Source organism: Protopterus annectens, chromosome 7.part0, assembly GCF_019279795.1.
Source record: "Protopterus annectens isolate FY-2018-M chromosome 7.part0, PAN1.0, whole genome shotgun sequence".
Classification (NCBI taxonomy): Eukaryota; Metazoa; Chordata; order Ceratodontiformes; family Protopteridae; genus Protopterus; species Protopterus annectens.
The window spans coordinates 1,169,013,122-1,169,029,853 of record NC_056739.1 but is presented as its reverse complement, the minus strand read 5'-3'; the positions used below and the strand labels follow the sequence as shown (position 1 = coordinate 1,169,029,853).

At 43.0% G+C, this 16,732-nt stretch overlaps 1 protein-coding gene across 4 annotated transcripts in view; it reads right to left on the bottom strand.

The window, feature by feature from the left end:
• The window catches only part of UBL7 (ubiquitin like 7), a 934,199-nt gene that overhangs the window by 481,733 nt on the left and 435,734 nt on the right, over window positions 1-16,732 (bottom strand). The window lies entirely within an intron of this gene.

Sequence of the window (16,732 nt, the reverse complement as noted above, 5' to 3'; positions counted from 1 at the left end):
GGGTTATGCTAGACTCAGAGCACACATCATCAATGACATTCAAAACAGGAGGAATAGCCAAAGGTCTATGCTGAGGTAAATACAGAAAAGTTCTTAATCTTTTCCTGGAATCAGAGAATTCCTGGCCCTGCCATTTGAAATGCTCTCTCATAGTGTGAAGGGTCTCTCCGAAGGATAGTTCTTCAGGAGGGGAGGCCGAGGGGATTGATTCCTCTGCATCAGAATCCTCGTAGGCCGAAAAAACCTCCTCCTGGCAGTCCGAGAGAGCAGAGCCATCAGAGGCCTCCTCTGAGGAGTGGGGATCAGAGGGCTCAACCCTGGGCCTTTTGTCTAGAGGGGGTTGAGAGCCCCTGTCCAGATGGGGTTGAGAGCCCCTAATTAGGGAAATAAGGTCCTCTGCTAAAGTTAGTATCTGTGAACTTGTAGAGGGTCCCTGAGGAATAACCCTGGGAGGCATAGCTTTTGTATGTTTAGCAGCTTTAGCCCTGGTGAAAGCCTTAATGGACATGGATGCAGGAGGCCTAGCTGCACCACGTGCTGGTGTAGTTTTGTCTAGAGGAATGGTGTCGGAAGTTTCCAAGACACCAGTTTCTGAAGGAAATTCAATAATCGACTCAGCAGGGGCCTCCGGGGCCGAGGTTGCCCCAAAAAACTCCTCTGCAAACTCCACCCGACGTCTAAGAGTGCATCGGTTGAAGGAAGCACAGGCTGAACAGGCCGAGACGTCGTGGTCTGGGCCTAGGCAGGGGAGGCAGTAAGAGTGGAAATCCTTATGAGGTATTTGTTTCCCACAAGTTAAGCAATTATTAACTTTATCTGACATCGGCTGAGGCAAGAAAGAGTCCCCAACGGGGTACTTAGCTTTTGAAGTCTTCGGTAGCTGAATTACAGGAGCTGGCCGACCGGCACTTGTGAACTGCTTCTTGCTTCGGGCACCACGCGGCAAGAAAGACTGAGGAAGATGGCGTTGGCTGATGCTTTTATACCCCAGGCGCTCTGACGTCAGGGAAAGGGCGACATCAGCCGACGCCAGACCCAGACCCAGACTTTGGAATCCGGCCGACCGAAGGGCTGCCTGAGGCAGGACAACCCATATGAGATGACTGCAGATGCATCCTTGAAGGGCATCTTCCTCGAGTCTTTGGTTTTGTCTGCTACCTCTCCTGAGGATTATCTGGAAGAGGATGGACTTTCAGAGATGGATGAAGCAGAAGAAGGAGGACCACTTTTCAAAATTAACTTATTCTTCCTCTCGACCAATTCCCTGTGATTAAAACTAGCACAAATATTCCCATTCCACATCGAGATGTCCTGGACCCAGGCAGTAAATGCGTTCAAAATGGTTGTCAGAATTAGGGATTTTGTGCCCACAAGTGGAGCACTTTTTGAAACCAGTAAGCTTCTCAGACATTTTAACACAACAACCTGAAGAAGAAACAAGCCAGAAAAAAAGTTAACGATGGCAAATGAAATACACAATGGTAAAAATAGGTAAGTATAACACCAGCTATGGCAAAAAAACAAGTACGACCACTGATGTAGCAAGAAAGCCTGCAAGGGCTTAAGGCCCACAATTACTGTTTCTAATGAGAAACTGTATATATAACATTTATATATATATATATATATATATATATATGTGTGTGTGTGTGTACATATATATATTTTTTTTACATAAAGGGAAGGAAAAGAAAGAGGGTATATTTTTGATAATTTCCTATCCAATCGGATATCATTTATCTACCACAACCTACTCAACCTAACGGTGACCATGTCTTATCTCTGAAACAGCAAATGAGATCTGGGGTAACTAAGGAGAAGACAGGGGTTATGGGTAAGGGGATGAGCTTGAGCTATGGAGCCTTAAGTCTACCAAAGTAGCTGAAGACATATCTGATAGTGTATCCAAGACCTATCAGATAAGGTACAGATGAAAAAGACAATGCCAGATTAGCTGGTCTGATTTATGAATAGACTTAGTCTTGCCCAGGTAAGCTAGAAAAGAAAGCAGGCAGACTGACAGCTTGGTTAAGGGACATTTAATTTATCACTTTGAGTATTACTGAAGGACTGACTTTGGTCCTTATGGAAAATCAGAAAGGGGGGACTTGGCCAAGATCATCTGGACTTCTGAAACCCTCGTAGGAGAGGTGAGGGCCACCAACAAGATGCTTTTCTAGGTGTAGAATGTGAGTGGAAGAAGTGGCTGGCTCAAAGGGAAGCGGGGTGAGTTTCTCAGGAATACAGCTGAGATCCCAAAGGGGTGGCATCACTTTTCTGGGTGGGTTCAGGTACAGAACCCATTTTAAGAGCTGTTTGACCTCCAGTCTGGAAATAACAGGAAGATAAGGGAGAGATATGCAAAGTGAAACATGAGCTTTAACAGAAGACTATGCCAAGCTGCCTTTCATGAGTTTACATAAATAAGATAAGCAAAAGAAACCTCAAACGTTAATGGTTCCACATTGTTAGACTGATACCACATCTCTTCCATTGGGCTATGTAGGATTTTCAGGCAGTTGGTCTCCTTACATCCTAGAGAACCTGCAGCATGTCCTCAGAAAACTGGTGTCTGGAAGAAATCAGAAACCTATCATCCACAGGGTTAGGCTTAGGAACGATAGGATGTGGGGAAGCAACAATCTCTTTTGTTGTATGATCAGGTCCACTTTTTGGGGGTAGTTTGTAATGACTGTCCTTGGCTAAGACATAGAGAACTGGAAACAAGTGCTGCCTTGGCCAAAAGGGAGTCATGAGCGCAAGTATTGCTTTTTTGTTTTTGAACTGTTAATACAACCTTTGGAATCAGAGGCAGAGTAGAGAAAGCATAAAGAAGCCTCCCTGTCCACTGGAAGAACAAGGCATCTGTCCTCCAAGCCTGGGGACAAGGTGCCCTTGTGCAAAAAAAAAAAAAAAGAAGGGAGCTGTTTGTTGTTATCTGAGGTGAACATATCTATTTGTGGTGTAACCCACTTGTCAGGTATGTCTAGGAATACCTGTCTGCTGAGTATCAACTCATAAGGGTCTTTGATGGATTTGCTGAGTGGATCCACCACAATGATGCCCTGACAGGGGATATACAGTGGATATAAAAAGTGTACACACCCCTGTTAAAATGCCAGGTTTTTCTGATATCAAAATATGAAACCACAATAAATAATTTCAAAACTTTTCCCACCTTTATTGTGAGCTATAACATGTACAATTCAATTGAAGAACAAATCTGTTAGGGAAAAAAATATAAAAAATAAAACGTGTACAATAAGCTAGTTGCCTAAGTGTGCACACCCTTAAATTAATACTTTGTTGAAGCACCTTTTGATTTAATTACAGCACTCACTCTTCTTGGGTACACACCTGCCATCAATTAGAGAGACTCTGATTAACCCCAAATAAAGTTCAGCTGTCCTAGTAGGATTTTCCTGACATTTACTCAGTTACCTGCTACAGCAACAGCCATGTTTCGCAGACAGCTTACAGAGCATCAAAGGGATCTCATTGTTGAAAGGCATCAGTCAGGAGAAGGGTACAAAAAAAAAATCCACAGCATTGGATATACCATGGAACACAGTGAAGACAGTCATCAAAAAGTGGAGAAAATATGGGACAACAGTGACGTTGCAAAGAATTGAACGCCCCTCCAAAACTGAGGCTGCCAAGAGACCTACAGCAACACTGAAGGAGCTGCAGGAATTTTTAGCAAGTACTGCTTCTGTACTACATGTGACAATCTCCCGTATTCTCCATATGTCTGGACTATGGGGTAGAGTTGCAAGACGGAAGGATTTTCTTACACAGAAAAACATCCAGGCCCGGCTATAATTTGCAAAACAATACATCAAGCCTCCCAAATGCATGTGGGAAAATGTGTTATGGTCTGATGAGATCAAGGTTGAACTCTCTGGCCACAATTCCAAAAGGTACGTTTGGCGCAAAAACAACACTTTGCATCACCAAAAGAAGACCATCCCCATGGTGAAGCATGGTGGTGGCAGTATCGTGCTTTGGTGTCGCTTTTCTTCAGCTGGAACTGGGGCTTTAGTCAAGGTGGGTGGAATTATGAACAGCTCCAAATACCAGTCATTTTTGGCCCAAAACCTTCAGGCGCCTGCTAGAAAGCTGAAGACGAACAGGAATTTCACCTATCAACATGACAGTGACCCCAAGCATACATCTAAATCAACAAAAGAACGTCTTCACCAGATGGAAATTAAAGTTTTGGAATGGCCCAGCCAGAGCCCAGATCTAAATCCAATAGAAAATCTGTGGGGTGACCTAAAGAAGGCTGTGCACAATAGATGCCCTCGCAATCTGACAGATTTGGAGCACTTTTCATAGGTTGGTACTAGGCTATCGGCCCTAGGGCCTATACTAGCCTAGCCATAACAATTCCCTGAATATTTCTTCCCACAATAATTACTTCCCTGTTCCCCTGTCTATCAGGGCGAATAATGTGATCCCCGGGGTAAATTTGCAGGGAAGAGTGGGCAAATATTGCCAAGTCAAAATGTGCCATGCTGACAGACTCCTACCCAAGAAGACTGAATGCTGTAATTAAATCAAAAGGTGCTTCAACAAAGTATTAGTTTAAGGGTGTGCACACTTATGCAACCAGCTTATTGTACGTTTTTTATTTTTTATATTTTTCCCCCAACAGATTTGTTTGTTTTTAAATTGAATTGTACAGGTTACAGGTCACATTAAAGATCGGAAAAGTTTTGAAATGATTTATCGTGGTCTAATTTTTTATGTCACAAAAAACTAGCATTTTAACAGGGGTGTGTACACTTTTTATACCCACTGTATACTACCTGAAAGGATATCTGTGCCTTGATGGCTAGGTCCTAAGCCATTTGAGCCAACCTGCACAGTTGGTAGGATCTTGATTCCCCTTGTTTTTTTTTTTGTTTTGTTTTATGTACTACATAAAAAGAAGTTATGTACTCACCATAACCTTCCATGTGAGTTGTTCATCTCGCTTTCATTCTTACTGATGGGTTCAGAGCCAATCCTCGGCTCTGACCCAGCAAACTACAAAGCTCAAGGCCAACTCCCTATCCCATGATGCACCCTGTGTTACCTCAGATCTTGTTTGCTGCCCCAATATACCATATATCATTATTCGTATCTTCAGATAAGGAAAAAATGGAAAAAAGACAGACCATGACAAATCATAATTCTTGGTCCCTGAGAAAATCTGGAGGGGGTAGATGAGTGGGATGCAAGAATGAAGGCGAGATGAACAACTCACATGGAACAGTATGGCGAGTACATAACTTCTTTATGTGAAGTTGTTCTATCTCAACGTTCATTCTTACTGATGGGTAGCATCCCAAGCACCATCTTTCTCGGGTGGCTCAAGTGAGTATATTCCTTAGGACAGTGGAACCAAAAGAAGCCCTGTCCCTGGAGGCCCTATGTACTTTATAATGTGTGATAAAGGGATGAGGGCTTGACCAAGTGGCTGCTGCACAAATCGTACCTATTGGTAACCTGGCAGTAAATGCTGAAGAAGTGGAAACAGCTCCAGTTAAAGGGCCTTTATTTTGTGTTGTAGTGGAGCATTCACTGATGAATACGTAAAGGAGATGCAATCTGATAGCCATTTCGACAGAGTGGTTTTTGCCATAGGTCCATCTTTTTTTTGGACTCTGAAAAGGAAACAGAGCTATTCAGATTTTCTAAATTCTTTGGTTCTGTCCAGGTAGAATGGAAGTTGCCTGTGAACATCAAGTTTGTGCAGCATATACTCCAACTTATTGCTATGATTGGGGAAAAAAAACGGTAATTCTATCATTTGATTAAGATTAGCTTCAGAACAAACTTTAGGCAAGAATGAGGGATTCATTAATAGGGAAATTCTATCAGAATGAAAAATGAAATAAGAGGGTTTAATAGACAAGGCCTGCAATTCTGAAACTCTCCGAGCAGATGTGATAGCTACTAAGAAAATGGTTTTCCAAGATAAATACTTCAATTCACATGAAGAAGCTGGTTCAAATGGTGGAAGAATGATGCGGAAAAGCATAAAATTCAAATCCGAAGGTAAATAAGGGGATTTAACAGGTGGTTTCAGGTGCATGGCCCCTTAAGAAAGGTTTTGGATAGTTTATGTGACATTATATTAAATCCTTCACAGCCAAGGTGTAAATTAGAGATTGCCGCAAGCTGAACGTGAATGGTGGCTGCAGCAGCACCTTTGTTGAAAAGCATAGTAAAAAATTCCAGGATAGACGAAATCAGGCTAGGTAAGGATCGATATTCGAGAAGCCCATATAGAAAATCTCTTCTATTTGCTGAGGTACAAATTTCTAGTAGACGATTTATGAGAAGATATTAAGATATATTGTGTTTCAGTTGAGAGGTTATGGAACCTGGCTATATTGGGGAATTGGAGCAGCCAAGCTGTCAATTTGAGGGACTGAAGAGAGGGATGAAGAGCCCCCGATGAGTGAATCAGAAGGTCTGGAATTGGGTCCAGAATCCAAGGTTCTTCCAATAGATGAGGTCGAAGGAAGGGGAACCAAATATGACAAGGCCAGTAAGGGGCTACTAGAATGATGGTCCTTCCCAAGGCTTTGGCTTTCTGTAATATTTTGGTTATCAGAGGAATTGGTGGGAAGGCATAAAGAAAACCTGGGGGGTCAATCGTGTATGAGGGCGTCCCTTGGGGCATCTCCCGGAGGGGGGGATTAGGGCAAAGTAGCTGCTGCATTTTGTATTCACGGGGGATGCAAAGAGATCATAGCAAGGCTGGCCCCGTCTGTGGAATATCCTTTCCGCTATCTCTTCCTTGAGGGACCACTCATGAGGCAACAAAATTGCCCTGCTCAGTTTGTCTGCTATCACACTGTAAATACCACAAAGCCTCGGAGGAGTAGAATGGAATGCTTATAAATAAGCCTTATACCTAATTGCAAAATAAAAGATGAAATAAAATAGAAAGTTACTTCGTAAGGAGAACTTTATTAAATGATAAAGTCAAGCGCTTTCGTCTACTCTATTGAAGACTTTATCAAGATAGAACATGCCCTTTTAAAACCAGTTTAAATAAGACATCACATGAAAAGAGAACCAATCAAATCACAAACTCATGAATTATTCATTAAAAAAAAACTATTACATGAACAATTTCCTTACACATGAATAAGCGAAACATTTCTTCTCAGGTTTTGCAATAAATAATAAATAACTATACCCTAAAAGAACTCTAAACAGTAACCAATTAATGTGTTTACATATAAATGTAATTGTAATTATGAATATAAATATATAAATATATAACACTGTATGTTTAAGAATTATAAAATTATACAATTATAAATTTTTAAAAATATCTAAAATTATCTCTCCAAAGCCTTAAGTCTCAAAAAACAAGTAATGGAAAGAGATTCATTTAACCTTGGCCATTGGGTTGCATTTGTTTTTAGCTGCCATAAAGCCTCCTTTCTTTCTAAGAATAATGTCCAAGGTCCACCCCTTGGGTCAAATTCAATAGGATCAATGACAGTAAATTTAAAGTTATGACCTGGCCATTCCATACAGTGTTTGGCCAGCGCATTGGTTTCTTTCTGTAAGAAAATGTCCCTCAAATGCTCGTAAATATGGTTCTTTAATTTTCTTTCTGTTTTACCTATGTAAAAACAGGGACATTCGCAGCAGAATGCACAACAAACTACCTTTTCTGCATAACAACTGCATTGTTCCTTAAAAATACTCTTGTACCGTTGATGTAAAACCACAATCCTTCCTTTATATACTGACAATAATTACATGCCCCACATTTTTTCATAGAACCACTACCACAATTTTTACTGTTAATTTCAAAAATGTTCTTTACGGAATGTCCCTTTCTATAAACTATAATGGATTTCTCACTAATACATTGTCTAATCTCATTGCATGAAACCAGAATTGCTCAATTTTTATTCAGAATCTTAAAAATATCATTACTTTCTAAATTATAGGTCGTAATGAAAGCTGAACGAAAATTTGTTCTTACATTTTCCCATTATAGTTATATAAAATGAACTCCAATGGTAGACAGAGTCTTTCCTTTCTACTCACACCTGGTAAGAGTTTCCTTCACTTTGGGCTCGAAAAGAAACAAGCCATCAAAAGGGGTGTTAACAAAGGATGACTTAAAGGGCTCTGCAAAGGAACATAAGCGCATCCAGGAATGTCTCCTAAGAGCAATTCCTGTACCCGCTGCCCTACTCATTCCAGCAGCTGCACAAGAGATCAGATGCATGGAAGAGTTTACCATTAAATTAAGAGTAGCAAGCTGAGAAGCAACCTTCTCTGACACTCCCTCAGCTACTGAACCCTGTAGAGCATCTCCAAGTTCTTTTAGGAGATCCCTTTGCAATCTCATAGAATGTGTAAGGTAGTTCAGTGATTGCATAGCAAAAGTCGCTGAACTAAACATGTGCTTTCCATATCTATCCATGATCCTAGAATCCCTATTAGGAGGATGGACAGATGAAGAGGTTTCTGACATCTTTTTCTTTATGGCTGCCTCCACCACCATGGCATCAACAGGCACTACCTTAGTGAGAAAAGTCTTGTCTGGGGGGAAGTTATAAATTTATTAGGCCTCCTAGGGACAGGCTCCATGGTGTCTGGAGACTCCCACGCCCTTCATGAGACCAGCTCCAAAAAGCACATCAAAGGATGGAGACACCCAAGAGGTGGAGGGCTGAGACCCAAAAGCCTTCAGGAGAACTGACTCATCATCAGTAGGGTTGATGGACTGTCAGCCACCCCTCTGTTTAAGGATTTCCAAGACATCTGCAAAGGAGATATCTTCTGAGGGGGACAGTGGGGACGTTTCTGATTCGTCTAAGTTGGTGTCTGAGGTGATGGATTCCTGTGGGGGGGTCCAGATGCTTCCTCTTGCATAAGCTCTTCCTGGGAACCTCATTAGTAGGAGCTTCTGGTGAGGTCTCGGAAGAGCAGGGTCCACCCGATGGGGCTTCCTAGGCTCCGGGTCTCTACACTTTAGTGGGATCTGTGAAGCAGAAGAAGCACTTTAGGGGAGGAGGTCACTGGTCCTTAAGTTGCGGATGTCCTAGGGGACATTACTTTCCTCATAGCATCGAAGGCACCTCTGCCCCGGTGTGAAGAAACCAAGGATTCTCTTGGCACAGGAACAACGGGCTCTGATCCTGAGGCAGGGGCCGAACTCATCCGTGCCAAAGCCCCAAGAGGCAGAGTAGGAACTGAAAGATTGGTTTGACTATCCTCCCCGGACCCAACAGCGAGTGTAGGCTCCTACACTCTTCAACAGGCACTGATGAAGTCTGGGTAGTCGGTGGCACTGGAACAGGCGTCAGCTGTAAAGGCTCCACAGTCATCAGTTCCAATTCCTCCATCTCCGAAGACCTGGGATGGCTCGGAGGAGGAATAGAAGTAGACGGAAATACTCTAGCCGGTTCCGAAGTCCCTTGGGTCGGACCCGATAATAATTTGGCAAGTGCCGGTGTCTGCAAGAAATTCTGCACCACTCGATCCACATCCAAATCGGAAAGGGTTCTTGAGGACCTAGAAGAATGAATTGATGAAGCCACTGATCGAAGTATCGGTGATTTTAACACCGCAGAGACCGGTTCCAAGTCTGGGGAGTGGCTCCGAAAGGTAACGACACCTGGCTCCGAGGTCTGTGGAGCAGACTTCAAACATTTTTCAAATGGCTTTGATGCAGAATGTCTCTGCTCCGAGGATGTCGATTTCAAAGACGTAGAAGATTTTGAAGATTTGTCATGTCCATCTTTGTCCAAGGTTTCCAGAAAGGAGTATTTAAACAATCCTCTGCCAATTAACTTCCTCTTCCTCTCATGCAAAACACAGGTACTGAAGGAATGGCAAATGGAGTAGTTCTCCTGCAAATGCACCTCGCCTAAACAATAAACACAATTTACATGACCATTGGTCAAAGACATCTTTTTCCCACATTTAGGGCATTTCTTAAACCCTGACTTGGGATGTTTCTCATAATCCTGATCAGCCATACTAATTCAAAAAGGCAACAAAAGGGAAAGGCCTCGAGAACACAGTATTTACACAAACACCAAAGGAGTTAAATGGCCCAGAAAGGCAAAATAAAGGGCTAAATAACACCCTAACAGTCCCTAACAATTGACTGTTTAACAAATCTAAACAATAACCAAAAAGGTTCCAAAAGGGAAACTTAGTCCTCTAATTTAAACGGGCTCTATGAATTAAACAAGCATGCACATTTAAACGAAGACTATTTTAGTTTACTATCTAAATATTCATAAAAAGCACTAAACTACTATATCAAAAAAAATTTAAAGGGAAAGGGAGATGCAACAAGGGCCTAAATATAAATGGCCACAAGAGCTAGACAAATAACCTACTACTAAGATATAACAGTGTTCTAAAAATACCTGAAGTATCTTACAAATAGAAAAAACAAAAGGGATAGTAATCCCCACTCTAAGAAACATACAAAATTCTAGAAAAGATATAATAAAGAACTTTCACTGGCCATAACAGTGAAGGATCCTCCGATCTGTTGCAGTGGCAAACGAGATCTGGGGTAACACAGGGTGTATCTGGAAAAGGGAGTTGGCCTTGAGCTGGTTGGAGACCTCGAGCTTTGTAGATGGCTGAGTCAGAGACGATCCCATCAGTAAGAATGAACAGCAAGACAGAACAACTTCACATTGGTTGTTTTGTCTGTGAATATTCTTATGGGCACTGGTTTCCGGAGGTGGCAGAAGACCTGGAGGGCCTGTATAAGAGCCCTCATCTCTTTTAGGATGATGTGTTCCTTCTTGAGTTTGAGTATCCAGCAATCTTGGACCTTGAAAGTCCCTGTCAATGCTCCAAACAACTGAGGCATCTATGTGCAGCTCCTGAATTGGAGTCCGTACTCTGGAAGGCAGCCCTGGATGGAGGTTGACTTGGACCACCCACCAAAGGATTGCTTTCTTGAGACATGGTATGATGGGAATCTATGCATTTAGTAGATGCGAATGGTGGGACCATATATTCTTCAAGTACCATTGAACCTTCCTCATATGCAGTTTGACAAGTGGGAGCATACGAATGGTTGCTGCCATGTAACCTAATGCTTTGAAACTCTCTCTTGCAGAGCAAGTTTGGAGAGGTAGGAGGAACTGAAAGTTTTTGTGGTATTTAGGGACTGAAAGTAGTTTATGAGGCTATTTGCACTTTCTCCTGGGTTAAGAAGGCCTCCACATTTTTGTGTCTTATCTGCACCCTAAGAAAACTACGTTCTGAGTGGGCTGCAGATATGACTTTTTGAAAACTACTGTGAACCCCAGTTGCTGGAGGAGGTCGATAGTGAATTTGAGGTACAACAGTTGGGTCTGAGGTGATGTAGCCTGGATTAGTAAATTGTCTAGGTAAGGAAGTATTTGCATTCTGAGTCCTGCAAAAGACTATAATTGGAACCAGGCATTTTGGGGGGGGGGGGAGGAAAAACTCTGGGAGTTGTAGAAAGCCCAAAGGGTAAAGCAGTAAATTGGAAATGTGAGGATCTAATTGAAAACCTCAGGAATTTCCTGCAAGATGAGTGAATAGGAATATGCATCTAAACTTTCTTCAAGGCAGGAAAAGAAGGGAAGAAGGGGTTGAAGAGAAAGCATTTTGAAAGTGGGTACCTTTAAGAGGGTGCTAAGAAGAGACAGATCCATTATGGGCCTCCACTGTCCTTTTCTTGGTACAAGAAAAAGCCTCGAGTAAAATCCTCAGCCTACAAACTGAGGATGGACAGGATCTATGGTGCCATGTGACCATACATCCTGTAGGATAGGAGAGAGCAGGTGTGACAGTGGGGGAGAAGCCTTTGAAGGAAGGGAGCTTCTCCCAGGACATACTGTAACCTTGTTTGATGAGGGTAAGTACCCACTTGTCTGTACTGATCTCTTCTCCATTTGGAACAGAATGTGTGTGTCTTTTGAAAGTGGAAGGATTGAACAGAGGGGGTGTGGAAGTTGGGAAAGAAGATAATCACAATGACTTATCTGAGAAGGAAGACCTCCTATCTGGGGTCCTTATGTTTCTCTGAAAGTCTTTTTTCTGGTTGTGTTTCTGAGATGGCCGATGTTCTTTTCTGACAAAATAATTGGTCTGGACTGTGCAATTCCTCTGGTACCCAGATACAGAGGTTAGCAGGATTTGTCTGCAGTTCTTAATTTTTTTCTTTTGCAAGGTTTATAAAAAGGCTAGCTGCCTGTTCACCAAACAGGAGGTTCCTGTCCAGAGGGGAGTCTAGGAGCTTAGCCTTGATATATTCATGTAGGGGCTGGTTGCGTAATCATGCACATTTCCTAATGGCTGAGCTGGCGGCACCTGCCTTGGAAGAAGCCTCAATAGCATCATAGCTGCATTTTACATTACATCTAGCTACACAAGTAGCTTGATCTACCATGGACAATATATGACATTTGGAGTCCAAGTTAGACATGTCCACAACAACCTTGCTTAGATTGCCAAGGACAGAAAGGAGGTATTTAGTCATCTGTGTTTGGTAATTAGTGGTCCTGAAAACCAGTGTAGAAGAAGTTATAGACCCTCTTTCCCTACCTATCCATAGCCCTGCTGTCCTTATATGAGGGTGTCAGCAACAGGATTCTTAAAAAGAAATGAAGTTTGTCAGGAAGTTTACAGAACTGGTCAGGTCTTTTGTGAATCGGGGGCTGAGAGTCTGGAGCCGATTATGTGGATGTGAAAGCATCCAGAAAGGCCTCCAAAATTGGGAAGCAGCTGGAGTGCCCACCTGTAACAGACTGTAGTACCTTTTCTAAACGACAGAGATTTGCTTAGACTCCCACTGAAAGTGTTTCATATTTACAATGATCTCTCTGAAGAATGCCTCTTCCACAGTGGAATCAGCAGACATGGATTCCTTATCATCTTACTGCACCTGTCCTGGTGAGTGAATTTAAGAGGAGTCTGCTGTGGAAGGACCATCAGAATCTGAAGCCGCCTTTTCATCTTCAAAATAAAAAATTTGCAGTAAATTTCTGGGGAGTGGGGGCTAAAAAAAACTGGCAAAGGGCCATAATGGCCTTAAACAGGTCCTGAGAGAAGTCCACCTACTCCTTCTCCCTAGGAAGAGAAGGGGAAGACGCATGATTAGTCTTTTGTCACTATCTTTGGGGTGACGTATGTATAAACCAAGCATGAAGCCTCTAACCCCTGATACAACTCAATCAGCTTTCTGGGGATCTCTTCTAATACTAAAATCTGCAGGATGCCTTCGGACATAATGATCCGCTGTTCCCTTTTTATCTACTGCAGTAGCAATGTCTTGGAATATATGGTCCTCTGATGCCATACCGACCTCCAACAGGGTCACACAATACAGGTCTAAGGTACAGTCGGATGTACTGCAGGTTCTGTAACCTCTGTGGCAACATCAGAATCAGACTGGGCAGAAAGTTTCAGGCCTAGGACTAGGCCTTTTGAGTTTACATCAGGTGTGGAGAGATCCACCATATTAAAGACTGGACCAAATGCTTCAGTCATTGGGTTTCTAAGAACAAGTTCATTGAAGAATAAGATAATGCAATGTCTTGGGTACAAAGGACTGACAGATGGAACAAGATCTGTAATCTTGTTCTGCCCCTAAGCAGAAAAGACACTGGGTACAGAGTATTTGCATACCGCACTCACACTTACCCCTCTTAGCTGACATCTAACAAAATCACAGCAAAAAAGTTTGAGCAAGAAAAGTTTGAGCAAGAAAAAGAAGTTATGCACCTACCATAACGTTCCATGTTAGTTGTCTTCATCTCTCCTTCCTTCTTGCCATTAGGGTTCAGAGCCGATCCTCGGCTCCGACTCGGCCATCTTCTATAGCTCGAGAGCTGTTTACTGGCTCGAGGCTACCCCTTATCCCAGAATGCGCAGCATCAGCTACCCAGATCTCGTTTGTGATAGCACACACTAGACATAAGTAGAGTAACCAGTTACCTAAAAACTGGTTGTCCAATACACCTAAACAAGGAAAGGGTCATAAATTACCTGGCATGTAAAGTAATAAAAGATACTCAGCCAGTGAAAACAAAAGGAACTCCTCTCAATCCTCTAGGAAGGGGGAAGGAGGGAGGGATGCAAGAAGGAAGGCGAGATGAAGACAACTAACATGGAACGTTATGGTAGGTACATAACTTGTTTATGTTACGTTGTCCATCTCGCCTTCGTTCTTGCTGTTTGGGACAGCGTCCCTAGCACCTAAAATCCCGGGTGGCTCATTGGAACAGACTCTTCAGAACAGTAGAGCCAAAGGAAGCTCTGCTCCGGGAGACCATATCTACCTTGTAATGAAAGATAAAAGTATGAGGGTTTACCCAAGTGGCAGCTGCACAGATCGAGTCGATGGGCAACCTAGACTGAAAGGCTCCAGAGGTGGCTAATGCTCTAGTAGAATGACCTTTTGGTTTAGCTGGTAGCTCTTTATTTCGTAACTGATAAATAAAGGCAATAGTATCAGATAACCATCTGGATAAGGTCACCTTAGAAACTGGAAGACCTTGTTTGTTGAAAACATAAGAAAGAAATAACTGGTCTGACTTTCTTAGTTCCTTAGTTCTATGGAGGTAAAAACACAATTGTCTGTGCACATCCATTTGTTCGAGCTTGTATTCTGCCTTGTTGCTGTGATTGGGAAAGAAAACTGGGAGATCTATGGATTGATATAAATTGTTCTCTGAGCAGACTTTCGGAATAAAGGATGGATTGCTCCTCAGAGAAACTCTGTCCTTGTGAAACAACAGGCAAGGAGGACGAACACACAGTGCTTGAAGTTCTGAGACACGTCTAGCTGAAGTGACAGCAACCAGAAAAAGTGTCTTCCAAGAAAGAAATTTTCAGGAACATGATGCTGCCAGTTCAAAGGGAGGCAAAATTAAGGAAGCTAAAACTAAATTGAGATCCCAAGGAGGAGGACCTCTAACTGGGGGTCTAAGAAGAGATGTTCCTCTCATAAAAGCCTTGCAGAGCTTATGAGACATTATGCTAGAATTAAACATACCGATATGAAAATTAGAAATGGCAGCTAGCTGTTCTCGAATGGTAGCGGAAGCCGCACCAGACTGAAAAAGTTGTGCTAGAAATTCAAGAATTTCATGGACTGGGGCCGAGAAAGGATCCAAATTTCTGGATTCTGCCCAGTGAGAAAACCGTTTCCATTTACTAGCATACATTTTCCTCGTAGTAGACTTGTGTGAGGAAACAATAATATCACGGACTGCTGGGGAGATACTGGAAAGCCTGGCTAAGGTTGGAAGTGCAGTAACCAAGCTGTGAGCTGGAGAGTTTGAAGGGATTGGTGCAACCCGCCTGATTGATGAATCAGAAGATCTGGAACCGGGTCCAGAATCCACGGTTGATCCAGAAGGCGGAGGTGCAGGAACGGGAACCATATCTGTCGAGGCCGATATGCGGCAATGAGGATCACTTTTCAACCCAATGATTTTGCTTTCTGTATGAGTCTTGGTATTAGGGGAAAAGGGAGAAAAGCATAAAGGAGTCCCTGAGGCCAATCATGGACTAGAGCATCTCTGGGTATATGACCTGGAAGAGGAAGTAGGAAGAAGTAGTTGCTGCATTTGTTGTTGAGAGGAGTGGCAAATAGATCTCAGCAAGGCTGTCCCCATTTGCGGAAGATAAGATCCGCAACTTCCTGATTCAGAAACCACTCGTGAGGCATGAGGATAGCTCTGCTGAGCCTGTCCGCTATGATGTTGGATTTCCCAGGGATGTGCGCTGCTATCAGAAAACGTTGGGAGGAAATCGCCCATTGCCACAGTCTGAGTGATTCTCGACACAAGGGGTAAGACCTGGTCCCGCCCTGTTTGTTGATGTACCACACCACTGACATGTCCGTTTGAATTGCAATGGTCCCGAAAGGAAGAGAGTCTTGAATGGCTTGCAACGCTAGGAGCACCGCTCTCATTTCTAGGACATTGATATGCAGATGATACTCGCGAGGTTGCCAAGTGCCTTGGACTGTCCTGCCTAGATAATGCCCCCCCACCTTATCAGGGAGGCGTCCGTGGTCACTGTGGCTACCGGAGAGGGTTGTATGAAAGGTCTGCCCTGAATTACTAGTGGGGAGACCATCCACCAAGAAAGGTGCCTTTTGCATGTTTCTGTGATCAGGATCATGTGAGACATGGGTAGCTCCTGGAAAGACCACTACGTGAAAAGAAGCCACTGAAGGATTCTCATGTGGAAACACGCTAATGGGACAAGAAGAATGGCAGCTGCCATGGAGCCTAGAGCTTGGAGGACATATCTGACTTGAATCCTTTTGCTCTGCATTAGAATTATCACTTGTTGACGAATAGTGGCAACTCTTTCCTGTGGTAATATTGCAAACATTTCTTTTGTGTTTAATTCTGCTCCTATGTGTGTGACAGACTGACAGGGCAACAAGGCAGATTTTTCGAAATTTACTGTAATGCCTAGTTGAGTGCATAATGTGATTGTATAATCCCGTGCCTCTAAGAGTTGATGCCTGGTGGTAGCAGTCAGGAGCCAGTTGTCTAGATAGGAAACACCTGGAATCCTTGATGCCTCAGGTGAGCCGTGACTACTGCCATACGCTTAGTGAACATCCTGGTGGCTGAGGTGAGACCAAAGGGCAGAGCTCTGAACTGGTAATGACTGGCCCCTAACCGGAAGTGAAGAAATCTCCTGAAGCTTCTGTCCATCTTGATATGGTAGTACACGT